Source organism: Corvus hawaiiensis, chromosome 9 (genome assembly GCF_020740725.1).
Source record: "Corvus hawaiiensis isolate bCorHaw1 chromosome 9, bCorHaw1.pri.cur, whole genome shotgun sequence".
NCBI classification, from domain to species: Eukaryota; Metazoa; Chordata; class Aves; order Passeriformes; family Corvidae; genus Corvus; species Corvus hawaiiensis.
In genome coordinates this window covers 25902370-25920095 of record NC_063221.1, presented here as the reverse complement: position 1 = coordinate 25920095, position 17726 = coordinate 25902370, and the positions used below count along the sequence as shown (strand labels likewise).

The 17726-nt window shown below is 44.7% G+C and overlaps 1 protein-coding gene across 2 annotated transcripts in view; it reads left to right on the top strand.

Annotated features, from left to right (window-relative positions):
- The window catches only part of LOC125330262 (BEN domain-containing protein 5), an 888500-nt gene that overhangs the window by 681149 nt on the left and 189625 nt on the right, over window positions 1–17726 (top strand). The window lies entirely within an intron of this gene.

Sequence of the window (17726 nt, the reverse complement as noted above, 5' to 3'; positions counted from 1 at the left end):
GAATCATCAGGCACCTCATCCAGCAGTTACAAACAAATGCTATAATATTTCACACATGGTGCAGCTGCTGAGCTGCAGTTCAGTTCCTTAAAAGGCAGACAAAACCCTGGAGGGCCTCTTCATAAAAAGATGGATGAAGAACCTTTTGTTTCTGTTTTGCTCTTTTAAGAGTTACTTCAATGGCTGGCCTTTTTAGGAAGTTTTCCTGATGATTCTTAACTGCTTGTGGTGGAGCTCAGAGCTGGAGACCCAGTCACCAGAGAGTATAATCAATATATTCACATGAGTACTTTCCACATCCAAAGAATGGTGGTGTTCTCTTCAGATGGTGATGGTCACCATGAACATTGATGTTTGTACCACTTTCAGGGATGAACAAATTGGAGTAGGGTCCAGGATTAAGAGGATTTGTTTTCACTTTGCTCTTATAGACCATTCTTAACCAACTGGAATCGCTGCTGCTCGTGGAGGGCTTTTGTAGTGAGCACAAAGAAGTGCAAATTCATCTTACATCCTGAACTCACCTCTCTTGGGCTGTTCAGATTTCTGAGGGATCTTTCTGAAGTTGTGGATTTAGATTATTTTCCTTTCTTAGCTCCTTTTCCTCATTTTTCACTCCCCACAGTATTTAAGAGAGTGCGTGCTGTTTTCTTTTCCATGCTTTACTGTAAAGCAAATAGACTAACTCTTACAGATGTCAGGTAACAGTGTGCACAAATGTGTGTAAAATCTGTGCAAGCCCCTCGCCTCTAAACACTGGCCATAAACCACCTTTCAAAAGGCTTGGATTTTAGCCAAGATCTGACGATAGGAGTATTTTTAACCCCCAATATTCTCAGAGTCTTGTTTTCTTTCCTATGTTTGCTAGACTTTAGTTTCTTTGTGGGAGAAAAGCAACTGTCCCTCACTATTCACATACATGGAAAGTTGTGGAAGACACTCCTATGTTTAAGTTTATCCTGTATGCTTTTGCCAGCAGTCAGTAATTCCAAGGTTAAATATGTCTAGATCTACCAAGACATGTCTTTTACTTATTGATTTAGCATGTTCTATTAGTAGGATGTAATTTGTTGATTTGCCAGTGTGGCATTCACCGTGCGTTCTAAATGCCGAAATGAAAATTTGTACTCTCAGCCTGTAATAGGGTTTTCCAGGCTGGGATGCCAGAATGGAAAGCCCAGTGCAAGACAGGAGGGAGAGGGATCCCACAGCTGGGTTTGCAGATGCTGAGTGTCTCGGGGTAAGTGTAATTTGACCTGACCTTGAAGCTTATGGGCTGAAAAGGGAACAGCCATTAAAAAGAAAATATAAGAAAAACAGACACCTGGGACTCTTTTCCATAAGAAACAGAGCAGAAATTACTTTTCAATCAATCCTTCTTTTCTTTATAGCTGCTTAAATGAATGCTCCCTCTTGCTTCACCTTAAATCAGATGATATGAAATGTGGAAACAGATTACACTGGGCAAGGTCTCTTGATTTTCTGTTTGCATTCTTGATCTGTGCTTTTAACCCTCAACCTCTTGCCAGCAGAGGGCAGGGAATAAAAAAAGTCTGAAAACTTTTGTACAAATTTTGATTCTAAGTTTAAGGAATGAGATAGAAGGCAACAAACTGCCTGAAAACAAGTCTCCCACCGGCTGTCTCTCAAGTTCTGATGTTGCACAATAACTCACTGGGCTAGTGGGTAATTGAACTTGCTCTCTGTGTCACCAAGATACTCCAGGTGCTATGAAGGATTCAAGTCCTGGACAGATTCCAAAGCAGCCTCTTAGAACGGTTTTCTAGTTCATTTCATGGAGGCAGTGCCTTCAAATTCTTTGAATTTGATCCTGCAGGAAACCTGAAGGAGTTAGCAAGAGACTGAAGTTGCTGCTATAGAATAAATGTCACTTGGGTGGGAGTTTCTTCATTGTGTTATGGGGTTTGCTTGTTTTGTTATTTGTTTGGGGTTTTGTGGTTTTTATTTCTTGTGGGAAACACAGTCATAAGTGTGAGAAGGGTCCTTTTGAAGCCTGTTTCTTCTACTTGGAATTTTACCCAAACTCTGTCTTTTCTTATGAAGAAAGAGGAGGAATATACTGTCAGGGTTAAAAGCTGCTTTTCTGTTTATTTTAGTAAGCATAAATCTTTTGAGCATTAGGACATAAGTGATAGTAACTGAAGGCCAGGACACATTTTACATGCAAGCATAAATTCAGTCTTTACATGTGAAAAGAACCTTTCTGAAGTTGCAGAGGTGATGACCTTGCTTAGCTGTCTCCAGGGTATAAATTACTCCTAAAGGAGAGAAACTTGAGTTCTGTAGCCATTGGTGTAAGATGCTTTTTGGTAACAGCAGCTGTACTGGAGAAAAAGCATGGCACCTGGAAATTCCTGTTGTGGTATTGGGTCCTCAGAAGCTTGAGGACATCATCTGCTGGATTTCCTATCAGACTGAATGTGTATCTGAATAAATGAATGGCTTGCACCTCACTTTATCTGTTTTATTCTTCTGTCTAGCAAGCCAATCCATCTTTGTTTCCAAGCTATGCTTCCTACCAGAGGAGGAAACAAAATACTATTCCATGGGGAATAGGAATCTTATAAATGCATGTTTGTTACATTACTGTCAAGTCTCACTTCTGTCTTCTGTGCCAAATGAAAGAGACTGGAAGCAAACACTTATGCTGTCCTGGCTACTTCTAGACTCCCAGTCAGTGAGTGCTTCCATATGTATAAAGGCTTAGTCTGCAATTCCTCTTTGGATGTGTTCACAATGCATCTCTGGGTGCAGGAGGGGACTCTGCCTTGGCCGTGCAGCCAAGGGGCGAGTGCTGCTCTCTGGTGCAGGAATGCCCTTTTGGAGGCCTTTTCCAGTATTTCTCTTTGTGGGCTGCATTGTTAAGACTGAAGAGAACTGAACAACACAAAAGCTCCACTTTAAAGGTATTTTTTTATATTCTCTTTCCACCCCAAAGGTACAAAGACACAAAGATTCCATTCCCTTTCAATACTTATTGTATCCTATACAAATCTTTTCTGGCTGCTATCCATAGGAAAGCACATCTCCTAGTGCAGAGTTCCACCCTGGAGGTGACTGCTCGTGGTCAAAAGAAGAGCAGAATCTTTCCATAGAATGAATGGTGTTCTGCACCCAGACAATGATATGCATAAGTTGTGTCAGGATGGGGTGGGAACACTCCCGTGCTTCCAGGAGCAGCGTAGCACTTGGAAGCAGTGAGGGAACGTGGTGAGCAGGACCTGCAGTTCATGGTCTCTTTTACAGGAGTTCAGGAAACCGAATTATGAGAAGCAAACAAAGGCAACAGAATCCAACCTCAAAATGAGCTGCAGGGCTCTCAGAGCTGTTAAATTGCATTCATCCTTCCCACCAAGGTCTTTTTTTTCTTTAAGTGCACAGCTCCTAAGCTTTAATACAAAGGGAAACACACTCTCCCTGACTTCTAAAGCAACATGAAAAACACTATTGTCTGTCCCTTGTAAATCTCCTGGATGAGATTTTAGTGTGAAGTATCCCAGGAGAGAGAAAGGTTGTTCTGAGAAGAATAAAACATCCATATTGGAGTAATGGAAATGAAAGCTGCTTTTAAAATCGTGTTGATGTAAATAGACCGTTAGAGGGATTCCTGCTACCAGTGTGACATTGGCTGTTACAAGACAGCCCAGGCTTTGCATCAATCCACTGTGGTGTCAGGCAGGCACGAGAGGTTATACACCTGGGTGCCTGAGCTGGAGGAAATTTATAATGAGTTGAAATTTCTTTGGCTATAGAGTTATGTGATTCACTCCCTTACAATGTGTTTTCTGGAGCTCCTGCACAGAAGAGAAGGTGTGATGGTGCAGGGTGTGGACGGGGACTGTGCATGGGCTGGGTGTTGCTGTCTGCAACAGCAGAGAAATCCCCAGAACTCCGGAGACCTGAGCTGGCCCCAAGGGAGGAGTTGTGTCATCTGTGGCTGTTGAGGGGCTGAGACATCTCTCCCCACCAACAGCAGATGTTGCTGTCCCACCTCTTCCATTCAATCTGCAGCAGCAGGAACAGAAAGTTGGCCTGGTCAGGCAGGCTCACCCCTCGCCAGCCCGGCCCTGTGTGCTCATCTTCCTGTCCCAGTAGGAGGAGTGGATCAGCACTGACTCCTTGTCCCTGGGACAACAAGGTCAGCTCTGCCTGTGCAGCTAAGAAATGTCAAGTGGCTTTGGTTTGGTTTGCCCTTTGCCCAGAGCAAGCCTTTGACTACCTCTGCTTAACTAATCCTCTTTGCAGTAATCACAGGGCTAAAGGAGCCCTTGGTCTTCAAGGAGGAGAATTGAGAAAGGTTTCACTGTACAACAGCAGGCAAATTTGTTTTGTCTCCATGGGAGATTGCCCAATTAATGTCTTGAACATCCTGGTTTTGTAATGTTTCTTGACTGCTCATACTTTTGGATAACATTGGCGTAAAGATCATTTCCTTCCAGCCCTACCAACCTGCCTCTAGGGCAAAGCACATCATATTTGTACACACTGTGGCACTTCGCTGATGTCTGAGGCTAGGAAAAAGAGAAAATATTGATTCACCTGGACTTCATGATCACTTGGCTTTCACTGATATGGCCTGTTTTTCCCACTAGAGATTGCAGCCTGAGTGGATTCTGAAGGTGCCTATCCACATCTGCCTGGTTATCAGGGCTTTTTTCTGTGTTTATTGCTCTGTATGGCCACGGGCAGCAAGTTCTACACTTTTAGGGAGCAGTATTACCCCTAGGTACTGGATCTTCTCTGGGCCAGGGCATGAAATAAATATGAAAAACTCAGGCCAAAGATGTAAAAACCGCAGGAAGTTTGGGGTTGTCTTTAGCTCTCATTTGCATGGTGCTGTTGGTAATGGCAAGGAAAGGGCTCTGATAAGTGACCATTGTTGCCATCAAGGAATCAAAGTTGAGACGAGCCCTTTCAGCCAGTGCAGCAGTGTGTAAGAGCTGTGCTGATCAAGCTGCAGGTCAGGATTCACAATTAGGAATCTCTTCTAGTTTTTATACTTTAAGCCCTTGCCGTTCCCCTTCAGCAGTGTCCCAGCTCTTCCTCGCAACTGATACTAATCTTGCTGGTCTGTTGTTTCCAGCTTTGTCTTCTGACCCTTTGTTCTTTGCCTGCCCTGGCTGGGTTCAGCTGAATTGATTTGTTTTGTTTTGTTTTGTTTTTTTGTTTTCAGTCCTTTTGTCTTCGAGGTGCCCTGCACTTTCCTTCCTGCTCCATGTGCTTTGCTCTGAGGAGCCAGCATTCATGTGTGACTGGGACTTGGCCACTGCAAACTTTCCTTTGACAGAGGGCACTCGGATTAAATTTTCCCTGTGTCCCTGCACAGATTGCTCACGTGCTCCTCGGGTGCCTGTTGCATTGTGTACTTGTTTATAAGAGCCATGTCACCCTGACTTCTCCAGCTTACAGAGAAAAGGATGTAAATCTGGTTTGGAGGGCAAGAAGGGACTTGGGATGAAAGCAGGCTTCTGCCCCAGACAACAGTCCTTTAGAGGTTGGCTCTGCTCTTTCAATGCAGTCTGGCTTCTCTGGGCTTTGAGGATGGAGAGGAAGGGTAATGGGGCACATTCATTACCAATCCTGCTTAATTTTAAGAGGAAACGTAGGCACAAGTTGTTTTGCTGGGACCCTAATGCAGGGGCAAACTTCTATTAAGCACTTTGTAGGCAGGAGGGATAAATTTTAGGGGAGCTTTGAGCAGTGGTAAAGAGCCCTCTAAAAAGTCACTCTCCCCAGGAAGGTTGGTTCCTTAGTGACTGATGTCACCCCTAAGTGGCAATTTCCAGATGTGCCCTATAATGTTAGTTCAAGGGTCAAATTTCTTATTACATGTTCAGCAAATGGTAACACGCTCCTTGTATCTGTGCCCTGACTTGGAGGTTATGGTTTTAGTCTTTGCTGCTGCTAAATGTAAAAGATAATTGGGGATGGATGAAAAGCAATTAATTTGTATTTTTTTTTTTCTAATGCCACTGGTTTTCAAAGAGTGCTTTATTATAAATTTCATACAAGCCCACTTATTTTTCTCCTCTTTTCTCTTTCTGTCTTTTTTTTTCTTATTTCCCTACATTTTTGTCACCTTATCACTGATGGAAAAAAACGTGGTGGGGAAGGGTAAGAACAAAATAAGGCAAAGATCTGTGGTCAGGTAAAAAAAGAGGAGAGGAAAAGTCTGTAGGTCTTCTTATGTGAATGTTTGAAATTATCAAAGTTTACTTCAAGATTTTTAGCCAGTGGTACAGTGCGTAGGCAAAACATCACAAAGATGGATGTGCTTTATATTACTGGCAAGCATAAGCCACATCTTTGGGTGACTACAGAACAGCTGTGACACAAGGACAACAGGGCAAGTGCTGGTTCACCACGGCCTCCACCTACCCAAAAGGAGCATCAGTGAGTGTTTTCAATTTTCATAGTTATTAAAGTTTGACTGCTGTGGTGACTTTGGTATGACACTGATCAGCTTGGTATCCTGTTCCCTGACAAACACTTGTGCTTGGTGTCATAACAGCAAAGAGAGAACAGCAAGGTGCCCAATTCCCTGGTACAGGAGAAGCCATTCAGCCTCACTGAGCTTTATCTGCCTTCCATCAAATGGGACATGATCTGTCACAGAGTCAGGAGCAGAGCTGAAAAATGCTGTGACCCAGCCTCGGCCCAGGTGCCGTCTTCTAAAAGCTGTGTGTGTCGTTCATTCCTTGGGAGAAGCAGGGAACAGAGCTGGAAACCTGTTGGAACTGCTCCCCTAATTCCCTGCAGGAGGGTTGCCTGCCCTGGAGACAGCAGATCACTGGGATCTCAGTTTGCCCACGGTGTTCTGTGGCCCCTCTCCCTTCTGAAGTCTGGATCCTTCATGCAGTAAAAGGGACTGTTTATTGAAGTTAAATTTACCTTTAAGATCTTAAAATTCAATCTAACTGTTCAAGGGAGAAAGTGAGACAGTCCTCGCCCCTGGTTACACATGAACTCTCATTTTTCTTCCTGGCAATGTTCCTAATGGCCAAGGATATGAGGGAAAGTAGCACCTTGACATCAGCTGGTGTGGTCACAGTGCTGCTGGAGTTTAAACCCATCATTGCAAAGTGCTTGGGGACAGCTTCTGTCTGGGGCTTGCTGGCACTTGAGATTTCATTTGCATCTGAGGCAGACTGTGAATGTAGAGTGCAATAGAACATTTCTCCAGCAATTCTTATTCTGGAACAAGAGCATCTTATTCCTTCTTAGTTTAATATGCTTCAAAGTAGATTTTGCAATAAGACTGTCTCCAAACAGAATTCTTTAGGAAATGGTGGGGATTTTTATCTGCTTCTTCCTAAAACAGCAACAACAAACCCCGTCCATCCTTGGAGAACTCCTGAAATTTGTATCCTTCTGACTTTTCTCCCTCATGCTCCCCAGATGGAAACATGTACTTCTATACCCTCCTGGAGAATTTCACCTCTTCACAAGGAGAGATGTCAGTTGCTTGTGGTGGCCCTACTCATGTGGGGAAATATTGCTGATTATTTCCTTTCCAGCACTAATTACCATCACCTTTAGGATCTGCAATGCAGCTTCGTTTTCACAGCAAAATTTTCTCTGGAGCAGAGGAAGGGCCATATTTTGCTGCTTAACAGCCAGGAGCACATCTGCACTGACAGAGAGTGACCCTAATTTATTTCTGTGGAGCTTTTTCTTGCCTGGATGTCACGCAGTGTAAATAAAAGAACAGATCCGTCTCCACTGACGAGGGGCAGAGCAGAGCTTTTGCAATTTCTTTCTTCATGTAGAGACATGGCTATTTTTTTTTATTCTTCTATAAGACAAAAAAATAAACCACAGGGAAAAAAGCTTTTTCCTGCTGGAGCCTAGTGCACACAGCTATCCAACAAGTCCCCTCCAGTACTACTGAAAGCAACTTGCAGATACACAACTTTCATCTCTGAGTCAAGGGGAGGAAGTTCAGATGCAGCCAGCATTTTCTTGGCCATCAGATCTTCCCTGAGGATTTGGTTTTTGTTTAATTAGTCACTCCTTTTATCTTTGGGGATTTTTTTGGTTTTTGTGTTTGTTTTTTTGTTGTTGTTGGTTTTGGTTTTTTGCTTTTTTTTCTTTTTTTCTTTTTCTCTAGTCACCCAGAAGCAGCTCAGGTGTTGCATACAGTCCTTGCTTTACTTGCCTGTCGAGACTGAAGGGACAGACTTTGCTGTGCAAATGGATTTCTGTGTTTCATTTCAGTTTTAACTATCCTTTGACACTGATGACAACAGCTCAGCCTCTCCTGCCTTGATACCTTCTGTCAAGAGGGAAATGGATGCAGATCTACTTTAGTCTGGTTTTGCTTATGTAGTACTTTTGGATGTCTTTGAGGAGCAAACCCAGAGAAAGCAGGACGCTCCCACTGGCTTCAGGGGACAGTTATCCACCTCTCAGGAAGTTGATGCCACTCAGCAGTGAAGCTTTCTCATGCCCAGAAGGTGACCACAGCAAAGTGTAAAACAGCTCTTTATTGAATTAACAGGATTCTCTCTCAGATTCTGGAATCTGATGGTTGTCCACCTTGGAGGTGCTGCCTTACTGGTGTCCCCAGCCTTGCATTGTGCCTGCAGACTTTGTGCCCTTGCAGGTGCCTTTGCCTCACTGGGAAGAGGTGAAACTGCCTTGTACCTTTTCAGTAGATTTGAACGGAAGGACAGGAAAATCCTATAAAAGTGAAGCAGTATAACCTGCAAACCCAGTAAAGTGGAAATCAATGAAGCAGCCAAAAAGTGCCATTACAGCTGGCTTAGTGTAAGTTCTCGTGTATCAAGAGTTACAAAGTGATCACGTCGTTCGTCCCCTCAGGGGAAATAAGGGCAAATGGCTGTGCAGGTTCCTGCCAGACTGAGCTGTCAGCTGCCATTGGATGAACGTATGGATGTGCCACGTATGAATGGCAAAGCCACATCTCCAGCAGAAGTGGACAGCTGGGGTTCAGTCCTGAGGAGGGGACACCTCAGCTCTTCTCTTTAGCTGAGTGGATTAAAGTTCTGAGCTGAAGCACAAGAAAGAGTTTCTTTCCCACATCCCAGTTTTGTTCTGAGTCCTGTACCTGTATCCTCTGGAGATCCAGCCGTGGGGACACCCCATGTGCTCTTGCTCCTTTCCTGAAATATGTGTTCCACTTTCATCCTGGCAGTGGGTGGCACCAGCAGTCGGTCCTGCTGAGGAGCCCACTTGTGATGTGGCCAGGAGCAAATGTCTACAGCTCATTAAAAGTAAAGGTAAATTAATAGAGATACCCCCAGTGTACTCTCCCACCCCCCTACAGGTGAAGGGAACTGGAAAGGATAGTTGTGAATGAGTGATGTTCTGCAGGGCCCCTCTGCTCTCTGTGTGTGCCTGCCTCATCCAAGCCTATTGCCTCTGGGTCTTTGCTTGGCTGAGCAACATGTTTGCAGATGCTGGAAACCATTTTTAGAATGTGTTTAAAAATACATATTTTTCATTTCTTCCCTCGTATTATTTATGTAATGCCCTTTTCCTTTTTCACTGTGTATTAGATTTTCATATGTAAATGTATTCTCCGTCTGCCTCCAGAGAAATCCACCTTCTGCCTTCTCAGCTTACAGCACATTCTTTGCTTGGGCTAATCTATCCATCTTCTGACTTCTGTAGTTCTTGTTGCGACCACAGTTAATGCTCTGAGACTCAGAGCACAGTGTAGCTGCTGCTTGTGTTTGCTGTGCCTGCACAGCAGCACTCTGTGGCAGGTCCAAGGATAAAACTAGTCTATCCCCCCACTCCCAGTGCCCACCTTTGGTGAACCAAGCACACTGAAATCCCAAAGTTCCTGATTCCCAAAGAAAGGCACTGCTACCAGGTTATGAAAAGGTTACTCTGGCCATATAGGAAGTGCTCAGAGTCCTGGGGAAACAATTCAACAAAAGGCTTGGAAGGAGAAGGTTCATCTTCTTTGGCTATTCCTTGCGACTTTTAGTGGATTCCCAAGTAGAATTAAGACTGCTTAGTCCTCCTTGTGTCCATCAAAGTGTATTTTTATCACTTTTATAGCTCTGCTGGGAATCTTTTCCCCAGTGCAGGCAACTTTGGAAAATTTACACTTGTGGTGCAGCCTTCTTGTTGGCCCTGGAAAAGTTTCTGACCTCCACATCTCCAGTTGTCATAATAGGGAAGAAAGCAGTCATCTTCCAGGCCCTGGGGAGCTCAGCCTGGTCCTGGGTAAAGCAGCAACACTGTAATGATGCAGCTTCTCTTTTTCCCTTGCAAGACCCTTACAGCTCTAAATAGAAAACTGGAGAATGAAGTGATTTTCTGTTTCTGGTTTTTACCTCCTTGCTGGTGCTGTGTGAGCTGTTGGTGGACGGCTGAAACTCCCTTTCAGGGCGCAGTGAAAAGCCTGGTGTTTCGTGAGTCGATAAGGATAGCAGGAAACAGTGCAAGGATGCCTGAGTTAATTCTACCAGGGTACATGCCTGCTTGACTCTGGCTCATGAATTCTGGATTTTACTCCCCTTGTGTTTATTTTTCCCCTCTTTGCAATCAAGCCTCTGTTCTGGGTTGTCTCTTGTCTTGCACATCAGGGAAGATGGAATTTTCTGCATATTACTGTTCAACTCTAAGGCTGAAACTATAGCTGTGTTTAGCATTAGTTAATTCCGTAAAAATTGAGGGCCATAATGCAGTGAATATTTTTCGAGCTGTCTGGGGGACTCACACTCGTGGGAAGGATGGACTTTGAATAATAACGACCAAGCACATCATATTCTGAGGTAACATCTTGAGAATGATTCTGATAAGTCCCAAGCAATTCATTAATGAAATGAGATCATCTGATCCTTGCAGTGTTTCTCCAGGAGCCCTTTTGTTTTTTCCCAGGAGGAAAAGAGGCATTATCCAGGGGGTATTGGTAGTCTAATTCTGATGCAAAGAGAACTCCAAGCTCCTTACAGCATATTAAGAAAATTTAAGAAAGGAAAGCCAGCCAACAAAGCCACCCACACAGTCTGTGCTGTGCACTGAATTTAGGAACCCTTTGGGCAATCCTGCAGCAGCAGCTATGTGCTCCCACCAATCCCTTCTCTCTTTGTCAGCCTGACAGGTTCTTTCAACTCAATTCCACAGGTCTTTGCTGTTGCATCTTCTGCTGGAGAACTGCACAGCTGCCCCTGGGCCTGGGGAGATTAGTTTGTGGTTTAACAAGTGACATCAGCCATCGGGGTAATTAAGGGCTGAGGTACGGGCTCTTCACTGCAGAGGGCAGGAGACAGACTGCTTCCCTCTGTGCAGGCTTGCACTTTTTACCAGACAAATCCAGCCCTGGCCTCATTCTGCTCTTCCGTACTAGTCTAGTCCTTTGAAGCTTGTGGGTATCCCACGGCTGCAAGGAGCAGGAGAGGCAGAAACCATGAAATAAAGGGAGAGATGAACCCGATGTTCCAGCTGGGCTCGTGGTGCTGCTGGAGAGAGCACGAGCCCCACGCACTCAGAGCTGCAGTGGAATGAGGGAAATGGTGCCACTAACACCCTACTGCTGCTCTGAACACGTGTTCAAGCAGCCTGCTGCTGCTATAAACACCCAACTTGAATCGAGTGGGTTTTTTCATTGTTCTATGTCTTTTCCTGAAGACTGAAAAGATCCACAATGCAATTCAATAGCATCAAAATGAGTCCTGAGGCCATAAGTTGCTGGGTCCAACAAATAAGAGGAAGGGTCCTGTTGCAGTGGGGATCCTGCAACACGCATATATCAAACCAGGAGTCCCGTGGAAAGGAAATATATATATACGGACAGACAGATTCTTGATAGCTGTTTCAGAGATGTTTATTTCTCCAGCCGCATGGCCGGAGCTCTGCCGAGGAACTGTTCCAGTCACGGGACCAAGGGTCCTTCTGCCCGCGCAGGGAACACAAACCAACCAATGGGAACGAGGCTGAGCAGGGGCAGGGAAACCCCAACTGGATAAACATAACAAGAACAGTTTCAAAACAAAACAAGCCACCCTCCTGAGTCTTTAAATGTCCAATCAGATTCTGTGGAACATCTTAGGGCTGACAGAAGGGAGACAGAATTCTCTGAGCATGCTTTGTGGGGAAACTGAGGCAGGAGAGGGTTTAACTTCTTCCCTCCCCCTTTTCATCCCCCACTCGGCATTGGAAAGGGATTTTTGGGGAAACAATTGGCAAAAGCATGGTTTTGTGAGGGAAACCATGGATGAAAAAACGGATTGGGAATACACTGGGGGTAATAGGACATAGGGTAAAAGGGAAAGGTGGGATTAGGAAAGGGAAACTGTAGGGGGGGCTTACAATGGAGATACTGTCTAACATGACTACGATTTTTTGCATATATACTGCCTTTTACAGGAACACCATCAGGCCCAGTGACCTGCGACGCTTGTAACCCTTTTCTCCCTAGTACAATATTAAATTCCACCACCTCTCCATCTCCCAAGCTTGGGATGCATTTTTCAGGGTTATTCTTTTTAATAGCAGTTCTATGCACGAATATGTCTTGCTGGTTGTCACACCTTGTTATAAAACCATAATTTTGCTTAACATTATACCGTTTTACTATCCCTAAGGTCTTAGTTGCTATGATCTTTTCCTTTTTCCGAGTGGCTGCTGTTTTCTGTCTCGCTGCGTCTTTGTTCTCTCTTTCGGTCGCTCCCGTGTTGGAATTGTCGGGGCTGCTGGTGCCTGTGGGCTCTTCCCGGGGTCGCGTTCGGGGCTGCGCGGGTCGGGCCGTGCTGCTCAGTTCTCCGTGCGTCGCCTCCTCTGGTCACAGCTTCGCTGCCGCTGTCGGGCGCTGCACCCACGTCTCGGCCGGGCCCCCGGGCGATGACTCCCCCGCGCCCTGCTCCAGCGCGCGTCTCGGCTGGACGCGGCTCCGCTCCACCGCCGCCAGCCGCTGCCCACGCACCGCCTCTCTCGGTCGGGCGTTCCCGGGGCTCGCTCCACCACGCGCTGCACAGGACCGGGCGGGCACCGCCGGGTCCCGCCGCTCCCCGCTCCGCCACCGACACTGCGGCTCGCGTGGCTCCGCCCGCGCGCGGGAACTGCCTCGCTGCTGCTCTCAGAGCGCTCGGTGCACGTGGCCTGGGCCGCACGGTCCCTGCGCCACGCTTCCCTTCACCAGGACACAGCCGACATTGCTCAACAGTCTCGGTAACTAAATAATATTCACGAAAATATTCTTCCATCGGCATATATTTTGACTCCAGTATTAACTGTGTCCAAACGGTTTTCCAAAAGCCCTTGGTAAGAATTAAATCCCAAGAAACATAGAAAAAGTTCTTAAACAACCATGACAGGAAGTGTTTCAGTTCTTTTTGAGCTTGAATCAAGCTAAAATTCACAAATCGTTGTTCAAGAATCATTTTTAGTTTAAGATAAATGTCCATATGCGGCTCTGAGAGCCAAGAGTCTTCCCACGGTTCCTCCATAGTTTAGATATGGAATAGCAAAGCAAAACCAAGAAGAGGAATCCAAAGTTTCCAGGGTTTACTCACACAAATCAGTCGCTTAGGGATCGGGGATCGTTCTGCTCTCAAATCTCCACCATTTGTTGCAGTGGGGATACTGCAACACGCATATATCAAACCGGGAGTCCCGTGGAAAGGAAATATACATGGACAGACAGATTCTTGATAGCTGTTTCAGAGATGTTTATTTCTCCAGCCGCATGGCCGGGGCTCTGCCGAGGAACTGTTCCAGTCACGGGACCAAGGGTCCTTCTGCCTGCGCAGGGAACACAAACCAACCAATGGGAACGAGGCTGAGCAGGGGCAGGAAACCCCGTGTCTGTGCCCTCAGGGCCCCTCTCCCAGGGCTACACGGCAGGGGAGGAGACCCCAACAGGGTCCAACTGTTTGGTTCCTTGGGGTCTTCAGCTGTTAAGCTGCCAAAGCATCAGAACAAGTCTTAAGGCATGTTAGAAGACAGTTTATCAGAACAAGATTACATAAACATGACCTAAGTCATCCTTTGTAACAAGATCATTTGTGTGGTCTCATCATCTACTAAAGTCTGCTTAGTAAAGTTATCTTTTTTCAGGCTCTTCAGACTGGATCAGCCTTAGGGTAGAATAAAGTAGCTAGAGAATTTTAAAGTAGCAACTACACTTGTCCTCACAAAATGCTTAATTGTCTCTTTTTTTTTTTTTTGGCTGACAATTTTAACAGGCAAAATTAAAAGCAACATTTTACTCTCTCCAGGTAATCCTGTGAGGTTTTGAGAGCACTTGGTTTGTGGAACACTTTCAGTGCTCCTTGACTTTGTTTGGAAGAAAACAGCAGAAGTGAGAGTGCTCAAGGCTGCAGTTCTGAACTGACCAGCAGCACTGGTTGTCTCTGTCACCAAAAGTCTTTCCATGTTGACCTCTACAGGGCTAATTTTTAGAAAGTGCTTGTCTTTAGGGAAGAGTGGGCTGGAGATGGACTGTCAGTGGCACAAATCTTGCTAGTGACAGCTGAGTGAGAACAGAAAAGTTTCAGAATTTTACTCAACACCTAGCATTTTGTGGCCACTTGCCATGTTTCCAGGTGCAGTCGGCTCCAATGAGCTTTCATGAGTTTGTTTGGAAAATCCATCTGCTGGGCTTGGCCCCAGAGATGCCAGTTTTGCTGCCCTGAAAATCTGGCCATTGCTATCTCAAGTTGAACACTAAAATAGCAGACTCTGGTAGCAACTTGCCAAAAATCAGCAGTGCTAGAGACCAAGATCAGGCATTCTGGCTCCTGGTCCCACATCCCAGTCACTGGGAATGCCAACTTTAATTATGTTTTACTGGCAATGTATATCTATATCTTTTCAGCACTGAACTGGGATGATGTGCTCCAGCCAAGCACCAGCAGTCACATATCCTTCAAAGCAGATGTGAATCTTTTTATGAGGAAAGAGCAACAGCTCATAAAAATACATAGGAAATCCCAAACACTCATCACTTAGCAACTTTCTACACTGAACTGATTGTACTTGTAGACTGTTGATTTTTGGCTGACTATTCCAGTCACATCCATTTCACTACATATTCTCCCTGTTTGAAATGCATCTGGAGCGTCAGGGTTGGGAACACTTTGGTGTTCTGAGGCCTTGTTTGCATGGTTTAAATGTAGAAGTTTCACAAAAATAGTAGGATAGTGCACATGAAAGGCAGTGGTGTGAATGTACCTCCTTTATGTGGAATATCCATGATAAATTTGAAGGTTTCCATCCCAGTCAGGCCTGTCCAATCAGCAGACACATGAAAATGGGAAACAAGGTCTGCCTGTGGTATCATATGGTCCATCTTCTTACCCAGTAGTCCCAGAATGTTTTACCATGGCACAGTTTTCCCAAACCTTCATGGAAGTTGCAATCTTAATAGATGTCAGATGTCATTTGAGGCTGTAATGGCAGAAGTGTCTCCTGTATCCTTAAAATGGTGTGAGAAGGATTTTTATCACTATATAATTCTGGAAAGCAGTTGAAATGGTTGGGTACCAGAATGGTCAGAGTCTTATTTCATCGTAGCACAACAGGCACTCACTGTCCCCACACCCTGTCACCTGCTGATGTGTTTAGAGAGGGCTGCCACACACTTGTGGTCCTCCACCAGAGACTTCAGTCCCCTCAGTTAGATCATGACATGCAAAAGAAGAGATCTGGGAAACCTGGAGGGGTGGAGGTGTTGGCTGGGATGCCTCGACTGACAGAGCAGTTTCCTCTCTCATACTGAGAGAACCCATCTGGGAGGTTCCTGACTGCTGTTCCCACTGCTTCACATGGATTTATGTTCCAGCCACACCAAATTCCAGATTAATTTTTTGTGGAACACTGTGCTAACTAGAGGAGGGAGGGAATGATCAGGAATGATGGGGTTTTTTGAATCTTCTTTAAATCAATTACTGTCTGTGCTTACCATGCACATTAAAACTGGAGAAAATCCACTGTGCCTTGCTCTGCCATTTGAACTATTTGTTGCCAGTCATTCTCAATTCCTTTGTGTGCAGCCCCTCCAGCAGAAGCATGGTTTTCTCTGGAGCTGACATTAGCACTGTTCCGCTGGGCTGGCAAAATGCGGTGAGGATTGTGTTCCCTGGGAGACTGGCTGTTTTCCATTTATTTCACTGCTCTGGAAACAGGCCTAGCTGTAATGGCCTAACATATCTTAAAATGGGAAAATTACTAATTCAAGTCAGTGAGCATATTTTCATTTTAAAAGAGTAACAAATTAAATAAACTCCCTGCATTTTGCATTTGAGACCTCAGTGTTTCATCTGCTGTAATCTAATTCACCCATTCATTTCCTGCACATTCATTTTATCCCATTATTTGAGATTTCCTTTGCTTTTAATCCTGTGTTTTGAAGAGACCAAGAGTTACAGCAGAGAATAGATGAGAGACTAAACGGTAAATAAAAGAACAAACATGCTGTAATATAGCTTGATGTGTTTCTAATCAATCTGCTTATTGCAGCTGGATCCTTAGGTGTGCAACATTTCTGTCTCAAGTTGATTAAAACTTCTTTAAAAATAGGTGAAGTGGGGCTTTGTGTACAATTCACAAGGTACTCACTGTTGGTTTAGTTTTTGGTTTTGTTTTTTTTTTTTGTTTTTTGTTTTTTGTTTTTTTTTTTTGTTGTTGTTGTTGTTGTTGGGTTTTATTTTTACTATAGCAATGATGGTTGCAGGTTTAAAAAAAACTGAAATGACCATGGGGACCTAAAGACTTTTTTTGGGGTGCTTTCAACCAACCAAACTCATGCAATGAGATCTCAGTTAGCACTGAAATATTTACCTCTCTAGCTGGGGACAAATTGCTGTGTGATCAAAAGGTTTGGTACTCCAAGAGAATCAATCAGCCCTTCTCTTTCTGTGCCCTTCAGAAATAATGTAACCAGGGATGTCCTTCCTAGAGCTGTCTCGCCTGCCTTGGTTGGCTCTGATGTATTTTGTCGTGGGCAATTATTGTTTAGTTGCTGTCTCCCTTGAGAGCTCCTGTCCACAGGAACCACGGGGGAAAATTGTTCACTTCTCTGCATTTTCAAAAAGCTTGATTGTTTTTCATCATGTGGCACCCGCAGGCCTGTGCAGGTCCCCTCTGAGCCTTTCCTGGGTGAAGTTTAAATGAAGTCTGAACATCAGCAGAGGAAGCAGGAGAAGAGTCTGACCTGAAAAGTGGGGTCTGATGGATGCTCACTAAGGGTTTGCACACGGTGCTGCATCCCTCTGAGAGCAAGCACGCTCGCCCTCGTTTTCCTTGCACTTGGGTGTGCTGAGGATGGCCAGAGAGGGGGTTCAGGGTAAGCAGACACTGTTCTGGACCTTCCCAGTCTCCTTGATTGCAGAAACTACTCAGAGAGAGGCATATGCACGCAGATATACATCAGGTTTGGCATTCAGAAACTGATGACATAATTCAAGCATCAAATTTTCCTTCAACACCCTAAGCAGGTGCCTGTTTCAGTTTTGCAGTGCTTCTTCACCAGCCATATTAGGTTTTCTAATTTTGATGAAATAAACCTTGGTTTTGCTATGGATTCCAAAGGGACCTTTGGAAAGAAAAAGCAACGTATTTATAAAGCATTCAAAATCTAGATATTCTTTCATAGATGTATATTCATTCATATATATATATATATTCTTTCATATATATATAGTATTCCTGTGTTCACCCTTGTTCACCCCTTCCCCTGCCCAAGAAACATGTTTCTAAAAAAGTGAAATACTACAAATAGAACACTT